Genomic DNA, 12,635 nt, shown 5'->3' on the forward strand with positions numbered 1-12,635 from the left:
TGCCAGTGACCCAGTTCCCAGAGGCTCTCCCTCTGTCCTCTTTTGTTAAACGGGTGGGCAGGAAGATCCTGGCAGCTGGGGATTGATGGACACAAAGGAGCACTTATTCTCACTTTCCACTGCTGGCTGGAATCTGGGGTTGTTAATTGTCCCTGCTGGCCAGCAACATCAGGCTTTGTCTCTCTGCACTACAGGCCAAGCCCTCCTGCTCACAGAAGTAGGAGCATCCTTATATAACACATTTAGAACTGGGCAACGTTTGTCACTGCCAGCGGGCACGCTGGAAACATCACCAGGAAAAACAAACAAACAAACCCTGCAATCAATCTTCATATTTAATCGCATGCAATAAAAACTTCAATAACAATAATGTTTCATACATCTCTCTGCCTTCTCTTTTCTGAATAACTTTCCTAGAATGGGCAGAGATGCTATCACCAACAAGCTAAGTTTCTGGGGAAGCTAATAGTCTGAGTTTTGGGGAAGCAGCAAGAAAACCTTCACCCCAGAGACAGAATAAAGGAGTATCACAGCTTTCCCCTGATCTAAGGGAGCTGTTGCTGTCTTTGTGACATCATCAACCATTACACCAATCCCCATTCTCTAAAACCTATGTTTGAAATTAACATCTTGGGCTAGACTCTTATGCACACTTATGTCAGATGTTAACCCCCCTGTGAACAGTTGGAGCTGACTCCTGTGTTTAGGATTAAGGTAAAGGTAAAGGTACCCCTGCCCGTACGGGCCAGTCGTGTCCGACTCTAGGGTTGTGCGCTCATCTCACTTAAGAGGCCGGGAGCCAGCACTGTCCCAGGACACTTCCGGGTCACGTGGCCAGCGTGACGAAGCTGCTCTGGCGAGCCAGCACCAGCGCAGCACACGGAAACGCAGTTTACTTTCCCGCTATTTATCTACTTGCACTTAAGGGTGCTTTCAAACTGCTAGGTGGGCAGGAGCTGGGACCGAAAGATGGGAGCTCACCCCACCGCGGGGATTCGACCATACGATCAGCAAGTCCTAGGCACTGAGGTTTTACCCACAGCGCCACCCGCGTCCCTGTGTTTAGGATTGCAGCCTCAATAAATGTGTCTGAGTTTGTTCATATGCACGCCAGTCACATCACACTGTCTTTTTCTCTCTTTTCCTCTCCTACATCTCTGTTATCCCTACTGTTTTTAAAATGTGCACACCATAAGTCAGGAACCTACCGGTAACTTTTTTTTGCTTATGTTATGCTGTAGAATAGAGCATCGTGTACCTCGATGGCAAAATGAATGAATGTTTTGAACATCAAACTTTGTTCCATTTACATTCATGCCATGCAACACACCCAACACACATGTAAAGCACATTATCCCCCCCCCCCAAGAATCCTGGGAAGTGTAGTTTCCCCTGCACAGAGCTACAATTCCCAGCACCATTAACGTGCTACAGTTCCCGGACTCTGGGAGAGGCCATGTGCTTTAAATTTGTGTTGGGAGTGCTTTAAATCTGTGGTGTGAATCTGCCTGCAAAACATTTCTCTTCTTATCCAGCAACTTTTGATTCTGCTTATAGCACCTGCCCTTCAGAGGTGGCTGACATATTCTTTGGATGCAGAGAGAGAGAGAGAAATAACCTGAGTTATTATTAGGGGGAGTGGAGGGGGGGAACGATGACATAAAGTCCAGAGAACAAACACTCAGTTTTATGGCTGCACAAAGTAATCTTGCTCTTTTGTTCCAGGTGGCAGGGAAATAGGAGCCAAAGGAGATGAAATAGGCCTGCCTTGTACTCCATTCAGCATCCTTTTCACTCAGCTAATTATGTGTTCACTTCACTGACCCAACAGAAAGGCAGATTACCGAAGGAGCTCCCTCTGGCTAACTGCACGTTGCCATGCTCTTTCTCTCAAATTCCCTGAAGGCTTCATCCTTTTTCCTTGAGGGAGAAGAGGGGGAAATCCCCCGAGATGCAGAAATAAAAATTGGTGGTTGTGCTCATCTATTGGCATAAAAGTTCAGGTTCATGCCTCTCTGGGACAAATTTTGAAGGACCTCTGTGGCTTCCCCCATCCCTACCCATAACACACTGCCCAGGCATGTCCTCCAGAGAGGTCACTTTGGTGCTGCTAATGCATCAGTTTGACTTCACCCCTGGAGGCACACTCCATTGTCTCTTGAGAGGGATGCCAACATCAACCACCCAACCCCAATGGGAGATAGCTTCTGTGTTCCCCCCCAAAAAGGAAATGCCTCTCTCACACACATTTGCATGAGCTAATGTATGCACATAGATGCACATTTAGAAATAATTACCACAATTCAAATAGAAATATTTGGGTTAAGTACTTAATTCGTTCCGGAGGTCTGTTCTTAACCTGAAACTATTCTTAACCTGAAGCACCACTTTAGTTAATGGGGCCTCCTGTTACTGCCGCGCCCGATTTCTGTTCTTATCCTGAAGCAAAGTTCTTAACCTGAAGCACTATTTCTGGGTTAGCGGAGTCTGTAACCTGAAGCGTATGTAACCTGAAGCGTATGTAACCTGAAGGGTATGTAACCTGAAGGGTATGTAACCTGAAGGGTATGTAACCCGAGGTACCACTGTACAGCTCCTCTCACCATGGGCAGAAGCTTGTAGCAAGGTGACTTGTTTGCCTGCTGAGTTGTTAACTATGGATGGACTCTGCCCTCGTTTCTGATGCTGGGAAAGAACATCTGCCTTGCCTGAGAAAGGTCTCAGGTTCAGTCTCCAGGTAGTCTTGGGAGAGACTCCTGGTCGGAAACCCCGAAGAAGCTACTGCAAACCAACTGTAGACAATGCTGAGCTAGATGGGCCAATAGCCTGACTCACTATAAGGCAGCTTCCTATGTTCTTGATTTTCAAACTCGGCCCTGGAGCAACAGGCCTTCAAACAGAGGAATGTCTTCTGCAAAGTAGATGTTTAACAACTGAGGAGCTCAAGAGGCCAAATGTCTGCTGGAGAAAGGGAGGTCTTTACAGGGTGATAGCCAGGCACCAAAGAGAGAATGAGGTGAGTCTTCCTAAGGCCAAGGGCGGGACAATACTGTATTGGACTGCCAGAGGGTCCAACCCGGCCCATTTTACCAAAACCACACCTTCCTTCCAATCAACTGAAGTCACTCCAATGAGCAGGTGATATCGACTGATGGGCAAGGTTCCATTCTCTCTTGATTGTGTCCACCAGTTCCCTGCTAAGAACCGACACACAAAGGCAAAGCAGCCAGATTTAAACCCCTGCTCATCAACCAATGAGTAGGGTTCAATCCTGCTTGGTGCAGTTTCACTGTTTACTATCTTCTGCCACTCATGAGGCTCAATTTTAACAAGTGGGTGGGGAGAAAGATCTGGCCTGGAAGGCCAAATTGGTTCACCGCCATCCTCAAGGCAATAATTTCCAAAGCTTAGGTGCGGCTGCAGAAAAGACTGCTCCTACATCACCAACCAAACACAACTCATGTGGGGCTCCCTGGACTAACTCCTATCCCTTGCCAAACTAGAGACAATGAAGAAGAGACTAAAACGTCCATCATCCCTGACCATTGGCCCTGCTGGCTGGGCTGATGGGAGTTGCAACCCAACATCTGGAGGGCCACAAGTCCCCCCCCCCCCAGTTCTGCTTTTGGAGATGTTGACCCACCCACCATTCCTATCTCAATATGGTCCCCTGAGGAAACAAACTGCCAACTAGGGCAACTGAGCAAGGACTAGCCTATCATCAGTTCTTGCCAAGGGGCTGAGGAAGCTGTAGGGGTCAAGGCAGCTGGTTGCCACTGTCGTCTTTACAGAACTATTTTAAGAGCAAGGATACAGTATCCTCAGGTTTGTACAGCTGGGCTGACATATTGACAGTTTCATTCTTAGGTTCGAAAGCCACAAGATGCCTCATCTGGAAGAAGAGATTTATTCCTGTAACTGTATAGGGTGAATCAAGCACTATCTCCTATCAGAATTCCATACTGTTCCACGCCTTGCAAAACATCTTTGACCTTTTCAAGAGCCACACATTGTGGGCTCATTAACCCAGGGTTGACTTCATTAGTTGCAAACACAGCAGTAATGTCAGTTTCATAAAGTTTTGTCCATGTATTTCTTTAGTTTTGCTCTCTCATTTGCTCTTGGATTTGATCTGATTTTTTTTGTATGTGCTATTGCCATTTTAACCTGTTTCTATATTTATAATTTGTGTGTGTGATTGTTTTAACAGTATATGTTATTATATTGTAAATGGGAAGCTCCTTATATATGAAATTAATAACAATGCACTCCAGGGACTCGGCAGATTCTGGCTGGTCTTGGGTGAAAAGGGTGGGAGAAAATTACTGGCTTCCACTGGAATCTATGGAGGGCGAGAATTTCCCATTGGAAACTGGAGCAAGTCCAAATTGGCTGATCTATTTTTAGGCGAAAAGAAAAACACACAAAATGCACTTGGAAGATGCATTGTCAACTCTCACGCTTTATTCCCCAGCGATGAAAGCAAAGGATCACCCTTCTGATTTAGAGGTAGATACAGCTCTTAAAGCCTCTAAGGTTTTGGTTTGGTTCTTTGGGAAATATTTTCCAGTACAAGAAAATGCTTTTGAAAAAGCCAGCAACAACATTTTAAAAATAGCTCCCATTCCATAGGACGGACGTAGGGGTTGGATTCAGATGCAACACCAAACTATGGGAGTCTGCAACTCCCCATCAGCACTGATCCTTGGCCATGTTCTCTAATCCCTGAGCCACCACTGATTAAATGTTCAAGCAAATACATTTAAACCCACACCATTGTGCTTGCATTTTACACTGACTCCTTTTGCAGTTGGGACGCAGGTGGCACTGTGGGTACCTGGGTTAAACCACAGAGCCTAGGACTTGCTGATCAGAGGGTCAGCAGTTCGAATCCCCTCGACGGGGTGAGCTCCCCTTGCTCGGTCCCTGCTCCTGCCCACCTAGCAGTTTGAAAACACGTCAAAGTGCAAGTAGATAAATAGGTACCGCTCCGGCGGGAAGGTAAACGGTGTTTCCGTGCGCTGCTCTGGTTCGCCAGAAGCGGCTTAGTCATGTGGCCACATGACCTGGAAGCTGTACGCCGGCTCCCTTGGCCAATAAAGCGAGGGAGCGCCACAAACCAGAGTCGGCCACGACTGGACCTAATGGTCAGGGGTCTCTTTACCTTTACCTTCTGCAGTTAATGCCCCATTGTCACACTATTGTTAGCTACAGTTCAGGTGAATAAAACTGTTGTATTTTTTTCAGAACGTAAGAGGAGCCTGCTGGATCAGGCCAATGGCCTTGTCTAGTCCAGAATCCTGTTCTCACAGTGGCCAACCAGATGCCTTTAGGAAACCTGCAGGTAGGAGTCATGCACAAGAGCATTCTTGCCTCCTGTGATTTCCAGCAACAGTTCTTCATAAGCATGATGGCATCCATCATCATGGCTAGTAGCCCTCTCCTCCATGAATTTGTCTAATCCTCTTTTAAAGCCTCTTCTAGGCTGGTGGCCATTGTTGCCTCCTGGGGCAACGAGTTCTATAGTTTAACCATGTTCTGCATGAATAAGTCCTTTATCCTCTTTCCTGAATCTTCCAACATTCACCTGTCCACGAGTTCTAGTGATATCAGAAGGAGGGGGGGGGGAAATTATCCACACCACACAGGTTTCTTTGATCACGATAGCCATATTCACTCAGTACTGTCTGGTAGATGAGAACCTTAAAAGAAAAACAGAGGGGAAATGTCAGTGACAAATGCGGTCACTAGACTTTAAATAATTGCACTCCAAAAGAACAGGGGACTTTTAAATAACATGTTAAATGAGCAAGAGTAATGGGCATTGCAGCCCCTCTGAATGGCAGTCATTCCTCCTTGTTATCTCTGCAGATAATTGGGAAGAGAGAGGGAAACCCCTTCGCCAATTCTCAGGTTGCGTTGGCCAAGTGAAAAGAAAGCCAGAGGTGACATTAGGGAGGAATATAAGAAACTGCCTTATACAGGAAACCCCAATTTGTGTGGAGGTTGTGTTCCTGGCCCCCCTGTGTGTGTCAGCAGAGCAAGAACAAGCCTGCCCTGCCTCATTATGTTCCACCCCCTTTCTGCCCTCTTTCGGGTCCAAAATGACTCCCCGCATATCGGCAGTCATGCATCAATTGAATGCTCTCAAAATGGTTGTGGCCTGGACTACTGCTCCATCTAGCTCAATATTATCTGAGCTGACTCACAGCAGCCCAGCTCTCCAGGGATTAAAAGACAGAAGTCTTCTCAGCTCTACTTGAAGATGCCAGAGGTTGAACTTGGGTCTTCCGGAGCCCTTCACAGAACATAACCCACTGGCTATGATTCTATGGCTCACAACTATTGACATTTCAAGGTCATAGAATCATAGAATCATAGAGTTGGAAGAGACCACAAGGGCCATCGAGTCCAACCCCCTGCCAAGCAGGAAACACCATCAGAGCACTCCTGACATATGGTTGTCAAGCCTCTGCTTAAAGACCTCCAAAGAAGGAGACTCCACCACACTCCTTGGCAGCAAATTCCACTGTCGAACAGCTCTTACTGTCAGGAAGTTCTTCCTAATGTTTAGGTGGAATCTTCTTTCTTGTAGTTTGGATCCATTGCTCCGTGTCCGCTTCTCTGGAGCAGCAGAAAACAACCTTTCTCCCTCCTCTATGTGACATCCTTTTATATATTTGAACATGGCTATCATATCCCCCCTTAACCTCCTCTTCTCCAGGCTAAACATGCCCAGCTCCCTTAGCCGTTCCTCATAAGGCATCGTTTCCAGGCCTTTGACCATTTTGGTTGCCCTCCTCTGGACACGTTCCAGTTTGTCAGTGTCCTTCTTGAACTGTGGTGCCCAGAACTGGACACAGTACTCCAGGTGAGGTCTGACCAGAGCAGAATACAGTGGCACTATAACTTCCCTTGATCTAGATGCTATACTCCTATTGATGCAGCCCAGAATTGCATTGGCTTTTTTAGCTGCCGCGTCACACTGTTGGCTCATGTCAAGTTTGTGGTCAACCAAGACTCCTAGATCCTTTTCACATGTACTGCTCTCAAGCCTGGTGTCACCCATCTTGTATTTGTGCCTCTCATTTTTTTTGCCCAAGTGCAATACTTTACATTTCTCCCTGTTAAATTCCTCTTGTTTGTTTTGGCCCAGTTCTCTAATCTGTCAAGGTCGTTTTGAAGTGTGATCCTGTCCTCTGGGGTGTTAGCCACCCCTCCCAGTTTGGTGTCATCTGCAAATTTGATCAGGATGCCCTTGAGTCCATCATCCAAGTCGTTGATAAAGATGTTGAATAAGACCGGGCCCAAGACAGAACCCTGTGGCACCCCACTAGTCACTCTTCTCCAGGATGAAGAGGAACCATTGATGAGCACCCTTTGTGTTCGGTCAGTCAGCCAGTTACAAATCCACTGAGTGGTAGCATAGTCAAGACCGCATTTTACCAGCTTCTTGAAACTGGTGACCAGGTGAAACTGATCCTCAGCCAAACTCTCCTGGCAGACATGTAATGGGCCTGTGCTGAACTTTGTTAGATTGTGGCTAGAGAGTTCAGAAATTTGGGGCTTGCAATGACCATACAGTGGGACAGGGAGCTGGGAACAAATATCCAGTCGTAGACTAGGAAAACGTTGAAGTGCAGGAATTCACAGGGGACTCAGCTAGAAAGTTAAAAACAAAGCATTTTATATGTGTTGTATATGCAACACTACAACACCAGATGGCGCAGTGGGGTCCCATCTTTCCCTACAGGATTTCCCTGTATGAGTTTACAACATGTTTAATTGAAACACTTCTTTGATGTGTCTAGATCCAGCCTGAGACAATAGCCATTGTCCCCAAGGAGATTCCAAAAATTCAGACAATTGTGTTGATCCATGATTGCACACACAAACACCACACATCCAAAGGAGGAGCAGTACATACAAGAATGCACATGCGCCTATCCAATCCGGACATCTTCAGTGTTGCCCTCCCTCAGTGTTACCAACCCATCAGCTGACATCACAAGTGGCATCAATTACAGATCTTGCAAGGAAAACATTCCTGGTTTGCTTCTTGCACAGCACACCAAGTGCTGGACAGAAAACTATCAGAATATGCCCAAGGTTGATTCCTTCCCCCCAGCACAGAGCTTTTGTTGCTCCTTCTTGATTCCACCACCCACAACTCAAGGAAGACGTATGTTCAGGTGGGGTCTGGGCAGTGGCGTAGCGTGGGTTGTCAGCACCCGGGGCAAGGCAAGTAATTTGCGCCCCCTAACCCGGGGCAAGGCAAGTAATTTGCGCCCCCCCCCCGCTGCACTGCCCCTCCCCCAGATAGTCCCTCGCTCTCTCTCCGCACCGCACCGCACGCCTGGCACCCTCCCCTCCACAGTGGGCGGTGACCCAGCGGCTAGGATCGGATTCGCACAGCCAGCACTGCAGTGAGTGAGAGTGAGTGAGCCAGGTAGGGGCAGAGAGCTGCGAGTGCGAGCGCGCCCCCCCAGATGTTGCGCCCAGTGCGGCCGGGCCCCACTGCACCCCCCACGCTACGCCACTGGGTCTGGGGAAACAGCAGCAATGGAAACAGGCATGACAGTTTTTGAAGCCCAACAAATGCAGGAAATCCCTTCCAATTGGAGCACTTTGGTAATGTGCTTTTTTTTTTTTTTTTTTTTTTGTTACAGCTCTCCCAAAGACTTTTTAACTAAGCTCTTCATCAGCCTTCCTATGCTGGGAAATTTGAGCGCCCGGTGATTATTGTAAGGAAACAAAGCCTGGGAGTTTGCTCCCCTGGAGATTTCCTCCCCTGCTCGCTTTGGGCTCCAAGAATAACTGTGTTCCAAGCGAGATGACAAGAAGATTATATGGGGGCTGCAGAGAGGCCAGGTTCAGCCATTGTCCCAGGGAAAACCCCTTCCGTTACGTGGTCTTTTCTTGACTGTTGACGTTATTGCCGTCCCAGTTTCTTCTTCTTCTCTTTATGCAGAAACGAAACCCAGGTTCTCCTCTGCATTTAATATTGACATCAATACTGGGTTAAAAGGGCAGGAAGCCCTATAATTAACCACCCTGCGGAGTCCCATATCACTGTGAGTTAAGGGCGGAGAGCCTCAGGGGCTTCTGTCTGACCCTCAGGGCTTTCCCCCAGCCCCAGCCCTTATTGGCCCCACTTTGCCCCATTCTCGGGTGTTTCTGCCTGGAATGTGTCCTTGAACTCTGAGGCCACATGCACACCCATCCCCAAAGAATCCTAGGAACTAGTTTGTTAAGGGTACTTGGAATGGAAGGTCTGGGAACGGGTAAACAATGGTTCTTAGGATTCTTCAGGGGCAGGGTAAATGCCCAACACAGTCCAACAATGCCTTTTGCTTGCCTGGATAGAAGATAGGTGTGGAACTGTGCATAGAAACCAGCCTATTATACACACAGTTAAATTTTACATTCATTTTTCTGCCCACTTTTTGCCTCTGGCCTCACCCAGCTCTGGCAAGCGGCCCCCAAATGCTTGCTCAGAAGGGAACATGGCCCTCAGGCTGCAAAAAGTTTTCCACACCCCCTGATCCATATATTGTTAGACTCCAACTCCAAGCAGCCTCTGCCAGCATGGTCCCCAGCCAATGACAGCTGGAGATGTGGTTCAACGTTTGGAGGTCTGCAGGTTCTCTATCCCTGCCATAAATAATATGAGCCAATTTATTCTTGACACCAAACTTGGCAGGTCCTCAGCCAGAGAGAAGGTTGTCCCCATGCTGTTCCGTCTTCAAGACTCTTGTCTCCGACTCACTGGGGTGCTTTCATCTCTGGCAAGGGAGGACCATGAATCACATTCCCCATCGGCCTCACCCCAGCCTCCCGTGTCCATTTCTTGACTTCTCAGCCTTGCTTGCGAGTAGCAGGCCTTTATACATGAGTAGGTTCATGGGAAGTGACTGATAGGAGACTCTGGCTTCCAGCTGTCACCATCATATGACGCTTCTCCTGCAGCAACTCTTTCCCTTCAAAATAATAAAAAAAAATCATTCCAGTAGCGCCTTAGAGACCAACTAAGTTTGTTATTGGTATGAGCTTGCGTGTGCATGCACACTTCTTCAGATACACTTCTTCAGATCATACCAATAACAAACTTAGTTGGTCTCTAAGGTGCTACTAGGGACGCGGATGGCGCTGTGGGTTAAACCACAGAGCCTAGGACTTGCCGATCAGAAGGTCGGCGGTTCGAATCCCCGTGACGGGGTGAGCTCCCGTTGCTCGGTACCTGCTCCTGCCAACCTAGCAGTTCGAAAGCACGTCAAAGTGCAAGTAGATAAATAGGTACCGCTCCGGCAGGAAGGTAAACGGCGTTTCCGTGTGCTGCTCTGGTTTGCCAGAAGCGGCTTAGTCGTGCTGGCCACATGACCCGGAAGCTGTACGCCGGCTCCCTTGGCCAATAAAGCGAGATGAGGGCCACAACCCCAGAGTCGGTCACGACTGGACCTAATGGTCAAAGGTCGCTTTACCTTTACGGTGCTGCTAGAAGGAATTTTTTTATTCTGTTTCGACTACAGCAGACCAACATGGCTACCTACCTGTATCTTTCCCTTCAGTCTTCCCTTTTCTTCCACGCATCCCAACATGGACCCAATTCCTGCCTCTGGGGCTCTGGTAAGATGGGACTGCTCCTTGAGCTCCTGTAATACGTACGCTTCCAACACTCTGCTGTGACCAAGATACAAAATGAATATTCAGGTAAGAGCAGGTTTTAATTATTTTTGGAGGACGTCACTGAGGTCATCAGTGGGGAGCTGGTTCAACCCTTACCTCCAAGGGTAATCCTAAAAGTACCACTTTGAGTAAATGGTTTTCATTCATTTTTTGTTGGGGCGTGGAGGGAAAAACACCATGGGAGACTATTGCAAAGCGGGCAAAATTTCTCCTCCACATCATCACCCGTGCGACTGGGGCCAAGGGGAGGTTTTGAGGGAAGGGCTAAATTGGTCAGTGAAAGAGCACATGCTTTTTATGCAAATGTCCCAGGCTCAGATCTCCAGCATCTTCATATAGTTAGGACCTGGGAGGGCTGCTGCCAGCCAGCGGAGGCAAGACTCAGCTGCATGGGCCAATAGTCTGACTTGACAGCCTATGTCATTGCAAGCAAGATTTTATCTGTTTGCGTGCGCACACATACATTTAGGCACAAATCACAGGTCTTAAGTTACTAACCATCAGGAAGAACTTTCTGATGGCAAGAACTGTTAGGCGGTGGAACAGTCTCCCTTGGGAGGTGGTGGACTCTCCTTCCTTGGAAGTTTTCAAGCAGAGGTTGGATGGCCATCTGTCATGGATGCTTTAGTTGAGATTCCTGCATTACAGGATTCTACAGTGAGGGTCATTTCATGGACCATTTTCAACCAACAAGCAGAGCAAGCTATGATGAAAGAAGCTTGTCGTCCTTCATACGCACACAGCTCATTTTCCAAAAGCTGATTAATTAAATTGACCAATCCTCGGGGGAGGGGGGGAGGCTCCCGCTGCTTCGGCTTCCTCTTCTCATTTATTCTTTGGCTTCTGCAAGATACAGTAGAGGTTAGGCTACAGCTGTGGTCAACTTTGCATAAGAACATCAGAATTGCCCAGGGAGCGTGTGCTTGCTAAGTAGGGCAACGAGGACAAATCTAGACTTGTTTTGAGGAATGAAGTTAATTGCGTGTATATCCTGCGCAGACCAAAGTGAACCATCTGAGCATAACAGTGATCTGCCATAATCCATGACGGGACCAACTCTCTCAGAGAGGGAAAGTTCAAAACGCAATAGCAAGGAAAGATCAAACTGAGGAAGGCAATACCTTCTACAGTGATGTACAGGGTTTTTTTTGGGGGGGGGGGAATTCCTATGCAAATCAGGGCAATCCCATCATCCACCTTCCCTTCATACTGCTAGAGGGCCGGCAATGATGGCAGAAGTCTTGGCTTTATCCTCTTTTCCAGAGCTCTTAAAGAACTAATGCCATCTATGGATGACAAACTGACAACCTAGAATCCTTTTTTTTTAACAGAATTAAGCTGGGGTTCAGGTCCATAAAGAAAGGTGGCAGCCAGGTCTGGGGCACTGGCAATCATCACAACCTACAGGTGCCCCAGGACTGGGAAGTAGTTCTAGAAAGGTGAGTGAAAGCAGCATGCAAGCATAACCTCAAATGCATTGCAATTCAATGTATTTGTACAGTGGTACCTCGGGTTACATACACTTCAGGTTACAGACTCTATTAACCCAGAAATAGTGCTTCAAGTTAAGAACTTTGCTTCAGGATGAGAACAGAAATCGTGCTCCGTTGGCACAGCAGCAGCAGGAGGCCCCATTAGCTAAAGTGGTGCTTCAGGTTAAGAACAGTTTCAGGTTAAGAACGGAACTCCGGAACGAAATAAGTTCTTAACCCGAGGTACCGTTGTAATGCATTCGAGGCTATGCCTACATTCCAACACAACTGGTGGACACAAAAGCTGAACAATCCAAAAGCCATGTTGATAAGCACATCAGCACGGAGTAGAATGTTTCAACTGTGCAACATGGGCAGATCAAAGGGCAGGACATCCTGTCCTTGCCTAGAACAGCTGCAAACATCTAACAAATCTGACTGATAATGTTGGGTGGGGTGGATCAGAAAGGACCATCA

General features: G+C 47.6%; 1 long non-coding RNA gene across 1 annotated transcript; it reads right to left on the reverse strand.

Annotated features, from left to right (window-relative positions):
- Positions 1-2,167: 2,167 nt before the first annotated feature.
- On the reverse strand, positions 2,168-11,817 carry LOC310680450. The gene is made up of 4 exons (XR_014512772.1): positions 11,185-11,817; positions 10,551-10,680; positions 2,575-5,702; positions 2,168-2,526 (listed from the first exon to the last, which is right to left on the reverse strand). It is a non-coding gene; the product is annotated as an uncharacterized lncRNA (long non-coding RNA).
- Positions 11,818-12,635: the final 818 nt, after the last annotated feature.

This window comes from Podarcis tiliguerta (genome assembly GCF_965153285.1).
Source record: "Podarcis tiliguerta genome assembly, chromosome: 6".
Classification (NCBI taxonomy): Eukaryota; Metazoa; Chordata; class Lepidosauria; order Squamata; family Lacertidae; genus Podarcis; species Podarcis tiliguerta.